Below are 17,208 nucleotides of genomic sequence, written 5' to 3'. Positions count from 1 at the left end.
TCTCTCCTAGAGCTTCTGGAGAAAGCACAGCCCAGTAAGATCAGCTTGAGACTTCTAGCCTGTAGGACTACTCGGGAATAAAACGGTTGTGTTCTATGCCAAGTTCATGCAGTTGGTGACAGCAGCCGTAGGAAAGGCACACACCCAGCGAGCTTTGTCCTGCCCGCGTCCCCCTGCCTGCTGGGGTACTAGGCATCCGCTCCATTTCCATTCCCAAGTAGTATTCTGCCGTGCGGATGCATCACGGTTTGTCTTTGCAAAATGTGATGGCTGTTTGGACTACGAAAGATTCCTGGTCCCGGGGATAAAGATAGTGTACATAGGCTATTTTCGGTGGTAATAGGTTTTCATTTCTCTTGGGCAGATACTGAGGGGTGGGATTCCTAGATCGCATGATAAATTACATGTGTAAGAAACTGCTACAGGGGTGCCTGGGTGGCTCAGCCGGTTAAGCGGCCAACTTCGGCTCAGGTCATGATCTCGAGGTCCGTGAGTTCGAGCCCCGCGTCGGGCTCTGTGCTGACAGCTCAGAGCCTGGAGCCTGTTTCAGATTCTGTGTCTCCCTCTCTCTGACCCTCCCCTGTTCACGCTTTGTCTCTCTCTGTCTCAAAAATAAATGAACGTTAAAAAAAAATTAAAAAAGATACTGCTACAACATCGCCCCAAAGTAACTGCATCATTCTGCATTTTAATAAATCATCGAGTAAGTCCCATTGGCTCCCACTTACAGGCAGTTTGTCTCCATTTCGGTTTCTCCTTTTCCAAACTTTAGCCATTTTCGTGTACCTGTTGGGGCATCTAATTTGCATCTCATAGGACTTACAAGTATGTGTAATTCTCCTTTTATAGCTATAAAATGTACAAAACCCATGGATTTGATTTCATGGGTAATGCGTAGAGGATGATGGGTGGCAGTCAGCTTGTAGAAAGCTATAAGAATACAAGGCTAGTGCTTGGCATAAAATAAGTATTTAATTAATGCAAGTTTGTTCCTTTTGTTTTAAGAAAATAAATCTACATCGCTGATGTCATGATACGAATCACAAGATACTTACTCCAATGGCATTTACTTTAATTCTTTCTATGAAATAAAAATTTTCACTTTCCTCGTACATCAAGAAAAATTATATTAGAAACTTTATAAGATTCCTTTCAACTTTAGTATTATAACAGATTGAATTCGAGAATCTGATGCTCTCCTAGATGATTTTCCAGTATCTTTAAGCAGTTTAAGGGTATAATTTTAATTCCCAAAACTATTGTTAAAACCCAGAAATCACTCCAAAATATGGCTATGTATTATACTCTGGAGAAAGAATCTAATACGTCTTCAGCATTTTCTATGCAACACACATTGTACTAACCACATGCATACATATGGTTCTTTAATTTTTGTGGAAACCGATGAGATACAGTTGTATGGTGTCACCATGAAGCTGACAAAGACACTGATATTTAGAGTAGTGTCTTGTCTGATGTCACAAAGCTAGTGGAATACGAGGATTCTGGTTTGAGAACATCTAAAACCATATAACCACATAACTGGAGATGTACATTGAAAAGAAGTTTTTGTTATTCATAAATCTTCCTGGTGATTTCAAAATGGCCGCTTGGTCAGGCTGAGGGAGCGGGACAGGAAGTCATGAGGCAGCACCCCATGCTGCATGAAGAAAGCGGAGCCAAGGTTGTAAGACAAACAGCAAAGCCAGTAAGAAGGTGTCGAAGGTGGGTCAATCCCTTGGGGCAGAGTGACTAATATTAATAAGTGCCACTAACAAAAATAATGGGTCACACCAGGCACCTGGTATATGGTAAGCAGTGTTTTAAGCACTTAACTCATAATCAAGTCACTGACTTGTCACACCATTCTAGGGAGGAGACATTCCTATCATCCTCTGAGCCCTGACTCGTGACCAGTCTGCCACATGCCTGACACTCAACCGTTTCTCAGGGGTCTGTTTTTAAAATCCCCCACTGGCAAAAAGTAAAAGGGCTTTGAAAACACGTGCCAAATTATCCCTTGTGGGCACTGAGGCAAAGATTTCTACACGTGAGATCAGGAAGCTGAGTACAAGTGAACAGGGTTGGGTGAAATGCATTTGCTTCCACCATGGCCCCCATGAGATATGGCATGACCAGCCCAGTAGGGTATCTTCGACACGGCAGTGCAAGGAGGGGACACCCAATGGCGAGGCACCAGGTCAGACCCTTGCTTACTACCTCTTGATATTCACGCCTCTCAATTTGGAGGAAGGGATCCATATTCACTAAATACGGATTTACTATTTATTATTCGCAATTTACTGTTTCCTAGTGTGAACAACTGTAAGATTCTGAGGGAAAAATAAAATAATGGTATGCTGGTGAATTCAAGAGCTTTCTAAAAATGTAGGAAATGGGGAAGTACTACATAAGGTGGGCACAAAGGAAATAATGTTTTTTTTTTTGAGAGAGAGAAAGAGTATGTGAGCAGGGGATGAGGAGAAGGGAGACAGAGAGGGAGAGAGAGACTCCCAAGCAGGCTCCATGTTGTCAACACAGAGCCCGACGTGGGGCTCGATCTCATGAACTGAGCGAGCCTCCCAGGCCTCCTGGAAATAATTAATTTTATGAAAGTATTTGATAAGGTGAAATTTGAGAAGTCCTGTGTTCACTGATGGTGAGAACACCCATTTTTCTTTTCACCGATAAGCCAATATATTTGGAATTCAGGGAGAATCCGAGGCGGAGACCGATTCTAAATTTATAAACATACTGTTAATTAGCATATGAAATAAAGTATCACAGAGTTCCCACTGCACTGCCTTCCCGAGCCCCAAGAATATTAGTGATCATGTGCAACACACCGAATGGTAGTTTCTTGAGGAGGTTGAAGGAGCAGAAAGCTAACTTTCACGTCCTGTGCTATTGCTGCCATTTTGAGTACCTTGTTATCTTCCACAACTAGTGTCATAAAACCACAGATTTTGATGTTAGAGATGTTATCGTACACCCTCACGAAATTGATGCATGATGAACCCAAGACACAACGGGGTACAAAAAGATGCTTGAAGGCATACGGATATTCTATGAGAGAGCCAAGGAAAGAACTCGATTTTCTTCACATTAAGTCACACAATCTCCACTATTACATGTCTCTATAGCCTCCCCTCACACTTAGGTGAAGGCAGTCCTTGGCCCCATATGTCCAATTAGTGTGTGAAAGAAAGAAAGAAAGAAACACAGATTAGGGACTAAGAGAGGATTTGGGAGATTTGAAATATACAATACGCCTTCTGTCAAGGGTATGCTCACACTAGACAAGCAGCAAAGTTTGCAGAGTTTTGTTTTGTTTGCAGAATAATGATCCTAGCATGGGTCCAAAAACAAGCCGTGCAAATAAGAAAGAGTGTACAAGCATATCAGGGCTGAACAATGCAAAGCAGTGATGTGTGGTTCTCCAGTGCCAGGCTACACCTGAAAGCAGAAATAACGAACCAAAGGAAAAGTGATAAAGGAGAGAAGGAAATTAAGTAAGTACCTAAGTGATCGTGACATGGCTGCTTGGAAAAGATATTTGTTGATTTTTGTGTTTAGTCGTGGTTACTGATCCAACCTTTAACCAATTTGGAAGCTGGGAATCCACAGAGCTGACAGACTACTGTAACAAATTCACATAAATAACTTGCAGGCGTTTTAGGTCTGTAGAATCTGGGAAGAGAGAGCTATAGCTGTCACTGGGGTAAATACTGGAACTAACCACAAACCTAGAGGAAACGGACCCAAATTAAAAAGATGAAAGTTGGTGAAGATAAGGATAGAAACTGCTGGCCAACGTGGGCTGGGAGTTCAGCAACTCTGTGCCTGGCTGTCCCGTGGAGCCTGATGATCTCCGTCATAAAGGTCCAGTGTTCCAGAATTTAGGTAGTAGTGGCCTTTTAGTATTCAAAAGCCAAATTGGAAGAGTAGGCATTCACGTTCAGCTCTACAAATATGAACTTACACCATAAAACTAATGAACATCACATGTTGGTTACTTTGGAGAAGCACATTTGATGTGGAAAAACACAAATCGGAAGTTTTATCACTCAAATAGATTTCAGTGCTGTTCTGCAAACGCCTGATACATATGAGAGACAAGCTTTCTTGGCTTTCTACTCAGTGAGCAGCCTGAGGAAGGTGGAGTGAATACTCATTGGCTCACCATCTGGGTGGGCGCCTCAAGTGTTTTAGATCTGGGAAGGACCCACCCCCGTAACTGATGTTAAATCTGAGCCCTCAAATGTGGAGAAAAAAAAAGCAATGTAAACCAGGAAGAAATTATAATAATAGCGAAAACTATAAAGTCAGACAGGGAATACACGAAGGATGCATAGTGAAAGATACGTAGTCTTAGGAAGCCTAAAAATATCTCCATGAATTATACACAGATAAGAATAATCCACAAGTCCGGCTGCGTGTGATAGGGTATGTTGGTAGTGTTTTGTCCTTTTGAACATATGATGGTCCATGTAGGAAGGCATGCACTACGGTCCAAAGATGTCCTCTAAAGTTCAACTGTCAGGGGCACCTGGGTGGCTCAGTCGGTTAAGCGTCCAACTCTTGGTTTCAGCTCAGGTCACGATCTCACGGTTTTGTGGATTCAAGCCCTCTCTCTCTCTCTCTGCCCCTTCCCCGCTCAAGCTGTCTCTCTTTCCAAATAAATAAATAAACCAAAAAAAATTTTAGAAAAAAATTAAATTAAATTAAACTGTCAGAAGTCTAAAGTGAACCGACAGCCATAGAGATCCTACAGGATTCTTACATAAAAACAACAGGTATCGATTAAAAGCATTGCGTTTCTGCTTCTACCCCCACTCCTCTGGCTACGTGACAGTGTTTCGGGGCAATAGTGGCTTGAGGACGGTCGGGACTTTGCTCTCCTGCTCGTGCCTATGCTCCCGGCAGCTGCTCAATAAGTGTGCCTCTTCCTAACGAATGAATGACTTGGGGGTAGGTGGTGGATACGTGCGTATTTTACTTGGCACGTCAAGAGTTTGGCGCCTCTAGCTGAGCACTCTTAGCTGTGGTTTTTCGTCTTACCCCAGAGTCTGGCAGTCTCTGCCATGTGGCATCTTTCAATTCCTGCCTAAGGGACGTGGCTAATAACTACACGGGAAACGACACGATTTAGGATGCCGAACTACACAGGAAATGACACCATTTAGGACACCAAACCACTGATAGTGTTTACAAATGTGCCTGCAATGTAACGCATATTAAAAATTTCGGTGGCCATACATCCTATCACCCAGAAAAAAATAAAGCCTGGGGAAACTTCTGCCTTGGCCCAGGCCCACGGGCCACTGATGCTGCCATGGGTCTTCGTGACATCACACACCCGAGGTGAAGGGGAGGAGGCTGGGGCATGGCTGCTCCAAATTTGACATCCTCAAGGTCTGGGGTGTGCTTGTGTGTGAACAAATGCCTTGTTTCCTACCATCTGGCCTATGGGCTCCACAAATAACTTATTAGGAACATGGGCTTAAAATGATTTTTAAACAGCCACAGATGAGTTGGATGTGTGGATCACATGACATTTGTTCCCCACTACCACCAAAAAAAAAATCATTAATAACACTTGGTTGAAAATGTCATTTTTTCCGAATCCCTATATGAGCTGGACGGTCACGGCGCTTACCCAAGGGAGCAGGATTTGTCAAGAATGTGTAACTTGTGTCCCGATTGCAATATATTCATGACATTTCAATACTTTCAAGGCCATTGAGACAGAAATTTGAATTCCGGTTTGTCAATTAAGGTTAGTTTGACTGGACCAGTTAATGGATGCAGAAAATGAAAACTGTTTCCGAGCCCTGGGTGACGTGAGCCCACACTGTGGAAATGATTGAGAGGAACATAATTTCCGACAGCTACTTTACAGGAACAAGCTCATTTAGAAGTAAGCAGCCGAGTACTGGTTCCCTTTTGTTAACTGTCATCGGCATAACACCAACAGGCGAGATCTAGACGAGGGAGAGAGGAGAAGACAGGAGAAAACAGGTCGCTGGTCTGGGTGAGGAAACACTGACCTCAGTGGGAATATCAGCAAGGAAACTTTAATCAAAGCATTCTTAAGCCCTGACGCCAGAAGTTCAGAGACTGACCTCAACTTCTTCTCCACTCGAGAGCCATTGCAATTGCATGGCTCAGAAGATGGTGACGTCCCTTGGACTTGAGTAGGCATTCATCCCCTGTGCTTTTTATTTAGTTTTACTTTGATCACTAAGTAGCCTCTTTCTGACTTTGGCATCAAGCGTCGACCTCTCTGAGGAAATCATGGATCGCTTGAACAGCCGTGTTGTACAATGCTGTTGACCACACACAAACTCTTGACATGCTCCTTGCGAATTTCCCGGTTTATCCATGAGACTCACAACCGTGATTTTGTTGGATATTCAGAGATGAGAAGTGTGCAGATCTATCATTCCCTTTGTTCTTCCTAGCAATCTTCGGAGGCCAATATTTGCACCATCCTTGTTGTGAAGACTGGAAAACTGAGGCTAAAAATACTCAAGGAAGGTGTCAACCACATCTGACCACATGATTAGTCCTGTAGTCAATTTCTAACCGTTTGAAACAATGTGACTCGAGCGGGGAGGTATGAAATAACGTTTGCACTTCTAGGCAAGTATAAATAGCAGCCTGGAAAATCAAATTAATACGGCAATCAGGGGCATCTCAAAAATGGGATCATGCTCAGTTTTAGGAAAAAGAGCTATGATTTCCTCAGGGAAGAAATTGCAATTATTCTCAAAAGGAGTCTTAGGTAGTTAAGGGAGACTCTCACTTACGTGCTACATACTTATTTCTTCTTTGAATGTTTGCAATAAAAGTATCTTCACATTTTAACTGTGTAAATAAACGCGACCCTGATCAGTTATTCTTTCTGATATATATGAAAGAGTTTTCTCCATTAAAACAAAGAAAGGTGGCTGATCAAAATCTTTGTTCCTTAATCTTATGCTCCGTAGTGGTAACAACCAAGGGAACAATTATAATGCCCCGAGACAGTCCAGCCTTTCCAGGAGAAGTGTACTTGTATACCGAAATTAATAAATGTGCAGGTATTAAGTTACATTCGCATGCACCCTCAGAGCGGTCCCATAGGAACACCTCAATAACACATTTTACTACAGTCTTATCTAGACTATGTCTTAGTAACTATGTAATTGTGAAGAGCAAAATTCACAAGAAAATATTTTTAAAACTGTAAATGCCCACATAATACTAGGTAGAGAAGTATCTCTCCTGTGGCGATTTTGAAGGGAAGTCCTGGATAGAATGTCCGTTACCGAGGGCAAGTATAAACAAGCAATTTCCCTCTGCTGATCTGGAAGAAAAAATATATCATTTTCTTCATCACCTGGAGCCAGTAATACAGTTTGAAGCAGACGTTCTGTGGTTCTAATTTAATTCATTTCGTGTTGGCTGTCTGTATTTTTTCCTTGTACTCAAGACATTTAGAGAAAGGTTTTTTTAATTTTTTTTTTTTACATTTATTTATTTTTGATAGAGAGAGACAGAACACAAGTGGGGGAGGGGCAGAAAGAGAAGGAGACACAGAATCCGAAGCAGCTCCAGGCTCCAAGCTGTCGGCACAGAGCCCGATGCGGGGCTCGAACCCATGAACCGTGAGATCATGACCTGAGGTGAAGTCAGACACTTAACCAACTGAGCCACCCAGGTGCCCCAAGAAAGTTTTAAACACGATATAAAATAACCAAAAGTAAAAACGGTTTGTGAGCCTATGTTTCCTCTAAATTAGTGGTTAGTCCCGAAGACCAGCGTTCTGCCAACCACTCTTTGCTGATTTGTGCGAACAACGTACGGAGACAGTCACAGGATTCCCTTGGCAGTGTCCCCCATGTGTAACCATGGTTTTCTCACTTCTGTGAGGAATTGGCAATAGTCTGAGACAGCAGCCCATCCAAATATGGTTAGAGTCCGCAGTGTTTGCTGTGATCTCCTATTTCCCCGCAGTTCCAAAAGTTGGCCGTCTTGTTTTCTTCTTGCAAAATGTAAATATACACAAATAAAAATCTCCCTTATATTGAGATTTAACAAGTAATACATTTTCCAAGAATAATTTTCTTATAGATTTATGTGCAAACAAAACTATATCTTCTTTGTCCATGAAATATGGAGATTCCTAGGTCTCTCGACCTTTTGGTAACAGCAGATATGACTGTATACTTTGGCAGCTAAATCTGTTCTGTCTACTATGTGAAATAAATTCCAGTTATGTCTTTTCCAGCTTAAAATAAAATGCAGTTCGGTAAGTGCATTCAGAGGGAGAATCATGTCATAAGGCATCAAAAGGGTGAAGTTGAGTCTCATGATAGTTTCAGTATGGTTAATGGTGAATAGTAATTGATATTAATGAGATAGAAAAAATAAATTTGAGCGTGACTAATAGATACGCAGGAATACCTAGTACCTTTTTCATTCGTGTTATTCTTCATGCAACTGAATGCAGGTTGTAATTTTTTCCTGTTTATTTCTATCAAGAATAATTTTGGTAACCTATTTAGAAAACCTTCTACATATTTCCACAACCTTCGTTTCATTGTCTATATTCTATTAATTATTGTCAGACAATATCCATTTAAGTGTTCTTTTAAAAAAAATTTTTTTTGCATTTATTTATTTTTGAGAAACAGAGTGAGACAAAGTGTGAACGGGGAAGGGGCAGAGAGATAAGGAGACACAAAATCCAAGGCAGGCTCCAGGCTCTTAGCAAGCGGTCAGCACGGAGCCTGATGTGGGGCTCGAATCCACGAGCTGTGAGATCATGACTTGAGCCAAAGTCGGAGGCTCAACTGACTGAGCCACCCAGGTTCCCCCATTTAAATGTTCTTTATATCTTAATTATGGCACTATTATTAGTAACATTGAAATCGATTTCCTAACATACAAATATCTGCTTTCCTGAACGTACAATTAGATTTTTCCCATCCAATCTTTTCACTGCAAAAAAAAAGTAGCAAATTGTAGTTGAATATAATTACACCATTCAAAATTATAAGTTTGTAAAAAAAAAATACCACATGTAAAAAATCTGACATTTCATCTCGTTGAGCCAAAGCTTACCTGCCCGCAGAGCTTGTGATCGCGGACCTCACGGCAGAAATACCAAGTACTGTGGTAGGGCTACAAACACATGAAGGAATTCTCATTTCTGGGGTTCTCAACAGTGTTTCCTCCTCATGCAGACTTTTCAGCAAGCAAATTAAACTACATTTAATCTGCTAAACTGAAACGTTTCCTGAGCCGTGCAGCATTGTATATGTAAAGGTTCATTTCAGGGTTTCCTTGGTTTGTTTTTGTTTTCCAATATTCCTTCGACAGATGTAAGAGTTAACTGGCTGAACCTCGGGCATGCGATTATTTCCAGATGGGAATCCGCCGCTTTGGTGACAGACCTGTGCCCTGCTCATTTCCACCAGAGACAGAACCTGCAGTAGAGCAGGCGTGCAGACTTCCCAGACTGTGCTGGCCAGGGGACAGCTAACTGCTATCAAAATCGAAGACAATGGAAAGAAAATGGGTCGACTTCCTTATATCTTACTCCTGTGGGATCCACAATAAGTATTCTGGGCAACAAAAGGCTCTCCCCTGAGCACTGATTCAAAGACTCGACTCCTTAAGTTTAGTGGCTGTGTTATTTTCAACACACGACCTGCTTCCCGGGTCACGCATTCTGTTCTGTTGGCCGCACCTATGGTGTGACAAGAGATGGGATGTAATTTCCCTTGCTTCCAGAAGGAAGGAGAAATGTGGATTTAATTAGGATCCAGCAAGGCTCGGTGCAAGGACCGGGGCTCCAGTAAACTGTGTGTGTGTTCAGATGCTAAGAACAAGTTAATTCTGTTCCCAAATGACAAAGGTCACTATACACTTGAGGACATTGATTCTTATACGTTTAGGAACCGGGGATCATATGAAAGATTGGATTACAGTTCTGGATCCTAGTCCCAGAAAAGTGTGTGATAGGTAAATAATGAATATGCATGTACAGTGTGTGTGTGTATACATATGTATATACATATATATGTGTATATGTGTATATATATATATGTGTGTGTCTATATGTGTATGTGTATATGTATATGTGCATATGTATATGTGTATATGTATATGTGTATATGTGTATATATACATATATATGTGTGTATATATACATGTATATGTGTATATGTATATGTGTATATATATGCATATATATGTGTATATATATATACATATATATGTGTATACATATATATATATAATATTGCATTTTGTAGTATACAATTTCTATGACTTTCTAGTGCTCTGAGGTCCTTTTCATTTTCTACAGGTAAACAGCTCTTGGTTAGAATTACCACACTGGTCCTCCTAAATCCTGATCACCTGAATCAGAAGGACTTGGGCTCAGTCCCTTCTCAAATCGATGACAGACCTTAAAAAAAAACATTTAGGGAACTCTTAGAAACTCAATGAAGGAAACTCAAGGAATGGGCCCAAGAAAAGTATTTCTCATCCCAAGGTACAAAGGAAAAATGTTTTGATCAAAATGTCATATTTTATTTGATTTCCTCTAAAAAATGAGATAGCTCTTCTAACAAAAAGTTTGCATCTTTAAACATACTGCTAAGTGAAATAAGTCACACAGAGAAAGACAGATACCATATGTTTTCACTCTTATGCAGATCCTGAGAAACTTAACAGAAGACCATGGGGGAGGGAAAGGGAAAAAAAACTTAGGGAGGGATGCAAACCATAAGAGACTCTTAAAAACTGAGAACAAACTGAGGGTTGATGGAGGGTGGGAGGGAGGGGAGGGTGGGTGATGGGCATTGAGGAGGGCACCTTTTGGGAGGAGCACTGGGTGTTGTATGGAAACCAATGTGACAATAAATTTCATATTAAAAAAATAAAAATAAAAAATAAAAATACTGCTGATTTTATAACTCAAAACAAAACAACGACAATAAAACAAAACAAAACAAAACAAACAAAAACAGAAATAATCTGGTAAAATGGGCAGAAGACCTGAATACACATTTTTCCAAATAAGACATACAGATGGCCAGCAGACATGTGAAAAGTTGCTCAACATCACTCATCATCAGAGAAATGTAAACGAAAACCGTGATAAGATGTCACCTGATACCTGGCAGAATGGCTAAAATCGTCATCGTGTTAAATCCTAAGTCGCAGGAGTGAGCCTCCATGCAGTATGGGCTGACACCCCAACATACTCCTGCTCCTTGTCCCCATTTCTGGTTCTGTGGTTTTATAGTGAGTAAGGCTTTCGTCCTGAAGCAGGACCGCACATGCCCATTTGGGCTATGCCGGGCCCTTGACCGTGATCGTCGGCCTGAAGGCCATGAAAAGAGGGGGATGGGAGAGAGACTAGTAGTATCCTTCCAGGCATCAGCCTTGGACGAGGTCCGCAGGGTGCAGGGCAAGCCAGGGTGCCGGAGGAGAGCCCGTGAGCTCGTGGAGCTCAGCCTTCTGGCACCGATGTCACCCTTCAGGTCACAGGTTCTATCCCTCCTGGGGACAGTCTGCACAACTGTTTAGCCAGCCCTCTTGCAACTCGGCCTCCCTTCCAAGCAAACCCCGGGCCTGATTTTCTCTTGCGAGAGCACGAGGCTCTTCCTAAACTCTGTCTGGGCTGGGAGTGCGGTTGTCTGGCTTTCACAACATCCCCAAAGACGGTGGTCGACCCACCTTCCCCAGGCTTCCAAGGCAGTTGGCGAAAGCTGGCAATCTGACGATCCTTATGCCCGACTGGAATGGCGGAGCTCATAACCTAAATCCCCCCTTCGTCCAGGCTATGATGGGAAGGGTCCGTCCTCAGTAGTGAAACATGCCAGGGATGAGGGCTCTCCACTGACCACCAGCGATGGTCCTCGGGACCCTCTGAGCAGAAAGTGGCCTGTCCAGGATTCCATCTCGGGGTCTGCTTGCTGTTCCCAATTGTGTTCTCGTACTGAGCCTTAGCCTGACTTTTATACGTGCGTATGCGCGCGCACACACACACACACACACACACACACATGCGCGCGCGCGCACGCGCACACTCTAAAACAGACCTGACGCAAAGATTTTCGTACAGATAGTTTTTCTGGAAGATAATCCAAGAGTGGGGATGAGGGAATCACATCCGTTCTAAAACTGCACTGTGACACACACTAGGCTTTTTATGTATACTTGAATTTGTGTATAGGTATGTATATATACACATGCTAAATTATTAAAATACAAACACACTTTATAAATTAACTCGCTCTGATAGACGTTTGCCATTTTCTTCTCTCCTCAGTTCTGCATTTTCTTCTGAATTTTCCATTTATCTTCATTTCTTTCATTTCCCGGATGAGATAGGGATATTTCCTCCCTCTCCCCATATCTTATGCAAAGAGTTACCAAATCCTATCAAACTTCCTTTCAAGTCTCTTTGAAATGCAACCCTACTTTGATTCCAATGTCACCCTTAGTCCGGACCCTATCACCTTATGAGCCGCTTATTTCAAAAGCTGGTTTATCGCTGCTGCCTTTCCATTTTAAGTTCTCTTGGATATATATTTAATGTATCCAGAAGTCAGAAATAGAGTCGGTCTAACACAAAACCATTTTCATGATGCCGACCTCTTGCTAAATGAGTCTGATGACTTCTCATTTTCTAAATGAGAAGCTTATGTTCCGTGTTGCAGCCGTTTGCATGATCCAGTTTGAAGCCCGCTCTCCAGATGTCTCTCTTTCTCCATCACAGCTGATTTCCCCCTTTCCGACGGAACTGTGCTCCTCTTTTGCAAAATCGCCATTTTTCCCCATCGCACCACCTGTGATCATGCAAAGGTATGTCCTTCACACCTGGAATGTTTTCCTTGCTTTCTCTCTGCCTAACACCAGAGATAGGATTACTATTTCTTTAGAGCCCTTTCTGGCATCACTGGCCAGGCTTCTTTCTGCGACAAATCAACTCAGAGTCCTCCAGAGCTGTGCTCCACATTCTGCCCGTGTGTTTGCCACGACTAATGATCTCTTCTAGGTATACACCCTACCTCCTCCATCAGGGGCCAATCTTGCTCAACAGGGTTTGAAACTGATTCCAAAATTCTCCAAAACTGGATGTCCTGGAAATCAGGAGCAGCTATCAAACGCAAGTTTATACGGCCTCATTTCATGTATTTCTTTATTCTCCGCTCAACTTCAAAGCTGGAAAGTAACAAACTGTGTTTTATTCATATGAAGTTTATGAGCGGTGCACCAAACTTCAAAGGTCAAACTTCAACATTAATCTGACGAGCTACAACACCTCATAAAAATAAATGAGGTAAATAATAATGGAATCTAAAATGTTTGCGCAACATAGAGATGAAAAACGGCCTGGCATAAACTATTATTTTAGGATCCTGAATATATTACAGTATATTGTTTAGTATTAAAGTCGTGAATAAAAGCTTTTTTTATGATATTGTTTTCAGGGAAAGAATAACATATAACTTAGAGGCTAAATTTTTCATACATTCTTTATCTATATTTAATTTTTATTTTGAAGAATGTGGTGTGCTTTACCCTCGGTCAAAATCGCCAGAGTAGGAAGCATGTTTTATTCTATTTTTTAAATATCCTGCGAGGAGACTTATAGGGACCAAGGACCTTGGGGTGAGAGAGTTTTTCATTCAAAACCTCACCAGATGAAAGAACAGAGAGCGATTCCTTGTAATATTTTTTAACTGAGGGAGAAGCATAAGTATGTGACGTGTCCTGAACCTAAGTGCACAGCCTGGTGACTGCACGTGGATGCACCTGGGACCCAGCTCACATGAAGACACGGAACAGCCAGCACTCTAGACCTTTCTCTCGAGATTTCTCAGTCAATGACCTCCAAACTCCAGGGCAGTTAACCCCTCTTCTGACCTTCAACACTCCATGAGTTGGTTTCCCTGTCTCTGATCTTCATGAAAAGGGTGCACCCTAACCCTAACCCTAACCCTCATTCACGTCGCATGATGCTCTCTGATCAACATGACAGCTCAGAACTGTTTGCAAACCCATAGCCCAATCTTTATGTAGGGCACCCCGTGGCGCATGGACAAAACAAAATTTAATTATTTGTACTCCTTTAGATGGGAACTGTGCTTTGTTGTTTTGTCCTGTGTCGGGGTATTATCAACAAAGCTTCTCTGCGTCTCACCGTACGTGTGTTTTGGGTGATGTCTGTAATCACTCTCTCGAATATGTAAGCAGGAGTGCAGTGACTGGGTGCTGGGCCAGGCCTTACCTCCAGCTCAGTGCTCACGGCCTACTGGCTGCCCATCATGGCGGGCTACAGTCTCTCCAGCAATGTATGCGGGCTCTGGTCCCTCCGTGCTGTTCTTTATACTTGGTAAAAGTTTCCAGTATTCCAATCCTTTCTCCAATATTCACAAGTTTATCGTGGCTTGTTGGTTTGTTTCAAGTTCAGCCCTACTGATGGGTCTTGTAGAGGTAACCCGCTGTGGCTGCAGTCTGCATGTTCTTCAAGAGTAATGTTTGCTGGGCCCCTTGCCAATAGCTAATTGGGCGTTTGGACATTATGTTCTACTTTGAGCTGTTCCGGTGCTGTTTTGACCGTAGTTTGGTTTTGTTTTAATGTTCTCTTACTGATTTGTTAGAATTCTGTGAAAATACAGGCTATGAGACTGGTGTTGGAATGTTTGGCAAAGCCCTGCTTCTGCAGGAGGTACCTGAGAATCTGAGGCAGTCCTTAGCTTAAAGCCAGAGGCACTGAGGAACCCAGCCGGGTCACGGAGATTGCCCTGGGTTCAAAATTTGTTAGAAATAATGGCTTGCATTCTGACTGAGCTGCTGCATGTTCATATTACTGCTGACCCAGGAAACAAGTAGTGCCAAAGTCATGTGCTCTGATACGGGGGTGACAGTGAGCTCCATAACATGTCTTTTGGCTTTCACTGGGTCAGGGGGGCGCCCAAAGTTGGTAAGTCTTGGCAGCCCACGTAAAGAGGCCAATACCTGGCTCGGGGGCCCAGGGGTATGGGCTTCCCGCCTTCCCAGCACCAGGACTGGGGAGGGACAAGGCACTAGACACTCACCAGGTCACCACGTAAGTCACTTCCTTTGAGCGCATTCATGTATTCTTGTGTCCCTTTCCTTAGTGTGACAGGCGCTGGGACACCACACGGAAGCCAACCTCTAGTCATAGAGGGAACAAAAGGCCAGCCAAGGAAATTAGGTCTGGGATCACACAGGTTTGTAACAGTGTGTCCGATTTACACAACCTACTTTCATCTTTCATGGGATGTCAAGAATGACTCTGAAAATACAACGTAACCCTCAATATAAGTGACAAAAGAACGAGTGAATCATGAATTTTGTTCACATTTGCAAAGATCATATATAAAATTATATATTATGACTTTGACTATATATGTTGTTACTAATCGTTGCCTGGGTAGGGGGCTCCTGAGTCGCTCAGTCAGTGGAGCGTCCAACTCTTGATCTCGGCTCGGGTCATGATGTCACAGGTCATGAGTCTGAGCCCGTGTCAGGCTCTATGCTGACAGTGTGGAGCCTGCTCGGGATTCTCTCTCTCCCTCTCTCTCTTCCCCTTCCCTACTCATGCTCTCTCTTTCTCTCAAAATAAATAAATACAATTAAAAAAAAATAATTGCCTGGGTAACAACTTCCCTAATTGCAGAAGAGATAAAAACAGAAAAACGGTTTCAAGATATTTCAATACATGGATGAAATTCCAGTACCAAAGTGCTTCAGTAAAATTGACTAGAGTGTCTTTGCATATGGATTATGAATCCCATCCCCTAAGGTAAACATGAGTATAAAGAGTGAATGTTTCTTTCTTCTTTTTTTTTTTTTTACAAAACCTATGAAGTTCTGGGTTTCCATTAATTTGAATAGTTACCTGAAACTAAAAGGTCACAGTAATTACATTGAATGGACTGAATTAGCAGAGTTCATATTTACTGTTTGGAGCCTGTTAAAATTTGGTTAAGCTGGTGTACCTGTTACCATCACTAAGCACTACGTGATATAACTTCTAGAATTGCAAAGTGTCTGTCAGGCAGGCTCAGTTCTCAATGGGACTTTCACACTTGGGTATTGTTTTAGAAGTAAGTACGTACAGCGGGGATATGTAAGTGAACAGAAAACAATGGTTTTCCATTTCATGTTATTCTGTTTCTTTAAAGTTTGTTTATTTTGAGAAAGAGAGAGTGAGAGCAGGGAAGGGGAGGAGAGAGTGGGAGAGAGAATCCCAGGCAGACTGTCAGCGCAGAACCCGACGCAGGGCTCGGACTCATGAACCACGAGGTCTTTGTATGTCAGGAATCCAAATCCGAACAGTTCCTGGAAGGTTGGCGGCATCATTCCCGCCTTAGAAGTGAGAAAAGGAAGGCTCAGAGTAAAGAAGTTTTCTAGCGCCCCTCGTAGAGAAGACGTGCGTACCCAGTTCTGATTTCCGCCCGGTTCTCTTTAGGGAGAGAAACCACGGAGAGAGTGCTCTCAGAAGATGCCTTCAGCCACCAGGAGCAGACACGCTGAAAACAGGAGAGAACAGGGGCGCCTGGGTGGCGCAGTTAAGCGTCCGACTTCAGCCAGGTCACGATCTCGCGGTCCGTGAGTTCGAGCCCCGCATCAGGCTCTGGGCTGATGGCTCAGAGCCTGGAGCCTGTTTCCGATTCTGTGTCTCCCTCTCTCTCTGCCCCTCCCCTGTTCAGGCTCAGTCTCTCTCTGTCCCAAAAATAAATAAAAACGTTGAAAAAAAAAATTAAAAAAAAAAAAAAAAAGAAAGAAAACAGGAGAGAACAAAAGAAGACAAAGATCCAAGGGTTCAGACCTACCCAGCTTGGGGAAGTAAGAGAGGCGTCTGGGGCAGGGGCTCCCTTCTCCCCACTCTCGGCCGTCAGTGTCATTCTGCAATAGCTTCCCCGAGAAGCCCGGCCCTCCTGGGTTTCCCCAGAGTTTCCTTTCTCCCTGTAGCCACGGCCTGAGGACAATTCTGAAGACATGACACGAGGGCGGTGCATGGTCAAATCCTGCACGCTGGTAAGAAAAACAGGAAGACCATTCTAAGGCCGATGCCTTTGGACAGACAACATCTATATTCAAAAGGGTACTCACCAGACGCCTTACTTTTGTGTAGTAGTGATTATGTATGGTGTAGTTTTCCAAGGT

General features: G+C 42.8%; 1 long non-coding RNA gene across 1 annotated transcript; it reads left to right on the top strand.

Annotated features, from left to right (window-relative positions):
- The first annotated feature begins 1,549 nt into the window (after positions 1–1,549).
- LOC125163372 (uncharacterized) lies at positions 1,550–16,590 on the top strand. Its single transcript, XR_007151426.1, has 3 exons — positions 1,550–1,725; positions 3,339–3,512; positions 16,511–16,590. It is a non-coding gene; the product is annotated as an uncharacterized LOC125163372 (long non-coding RNA).
- Positions 16,591–17,208: the final 618 nt, after the last annotated feature.

Source organism: Prionailurus viverrinus, chromosome B1 (genome assembly GCF_022837055.1).
Source record: "Prionailurus viverrinus isolate Anna chromosome B1, UM_Priviv_1.0, whole genome shotgun sequence".
In the NCBI taxonomy this organism is placed as follows: domain Eukaryota; kingdom Metazoa; phylum Chordata; class Mammalia; order Carnivora; family Felidae; genus Prionailurus; species Prionailurus viverrinus.
This window is presented reverse-complemented; position numbering and strand designations above follow the sequence as displayed.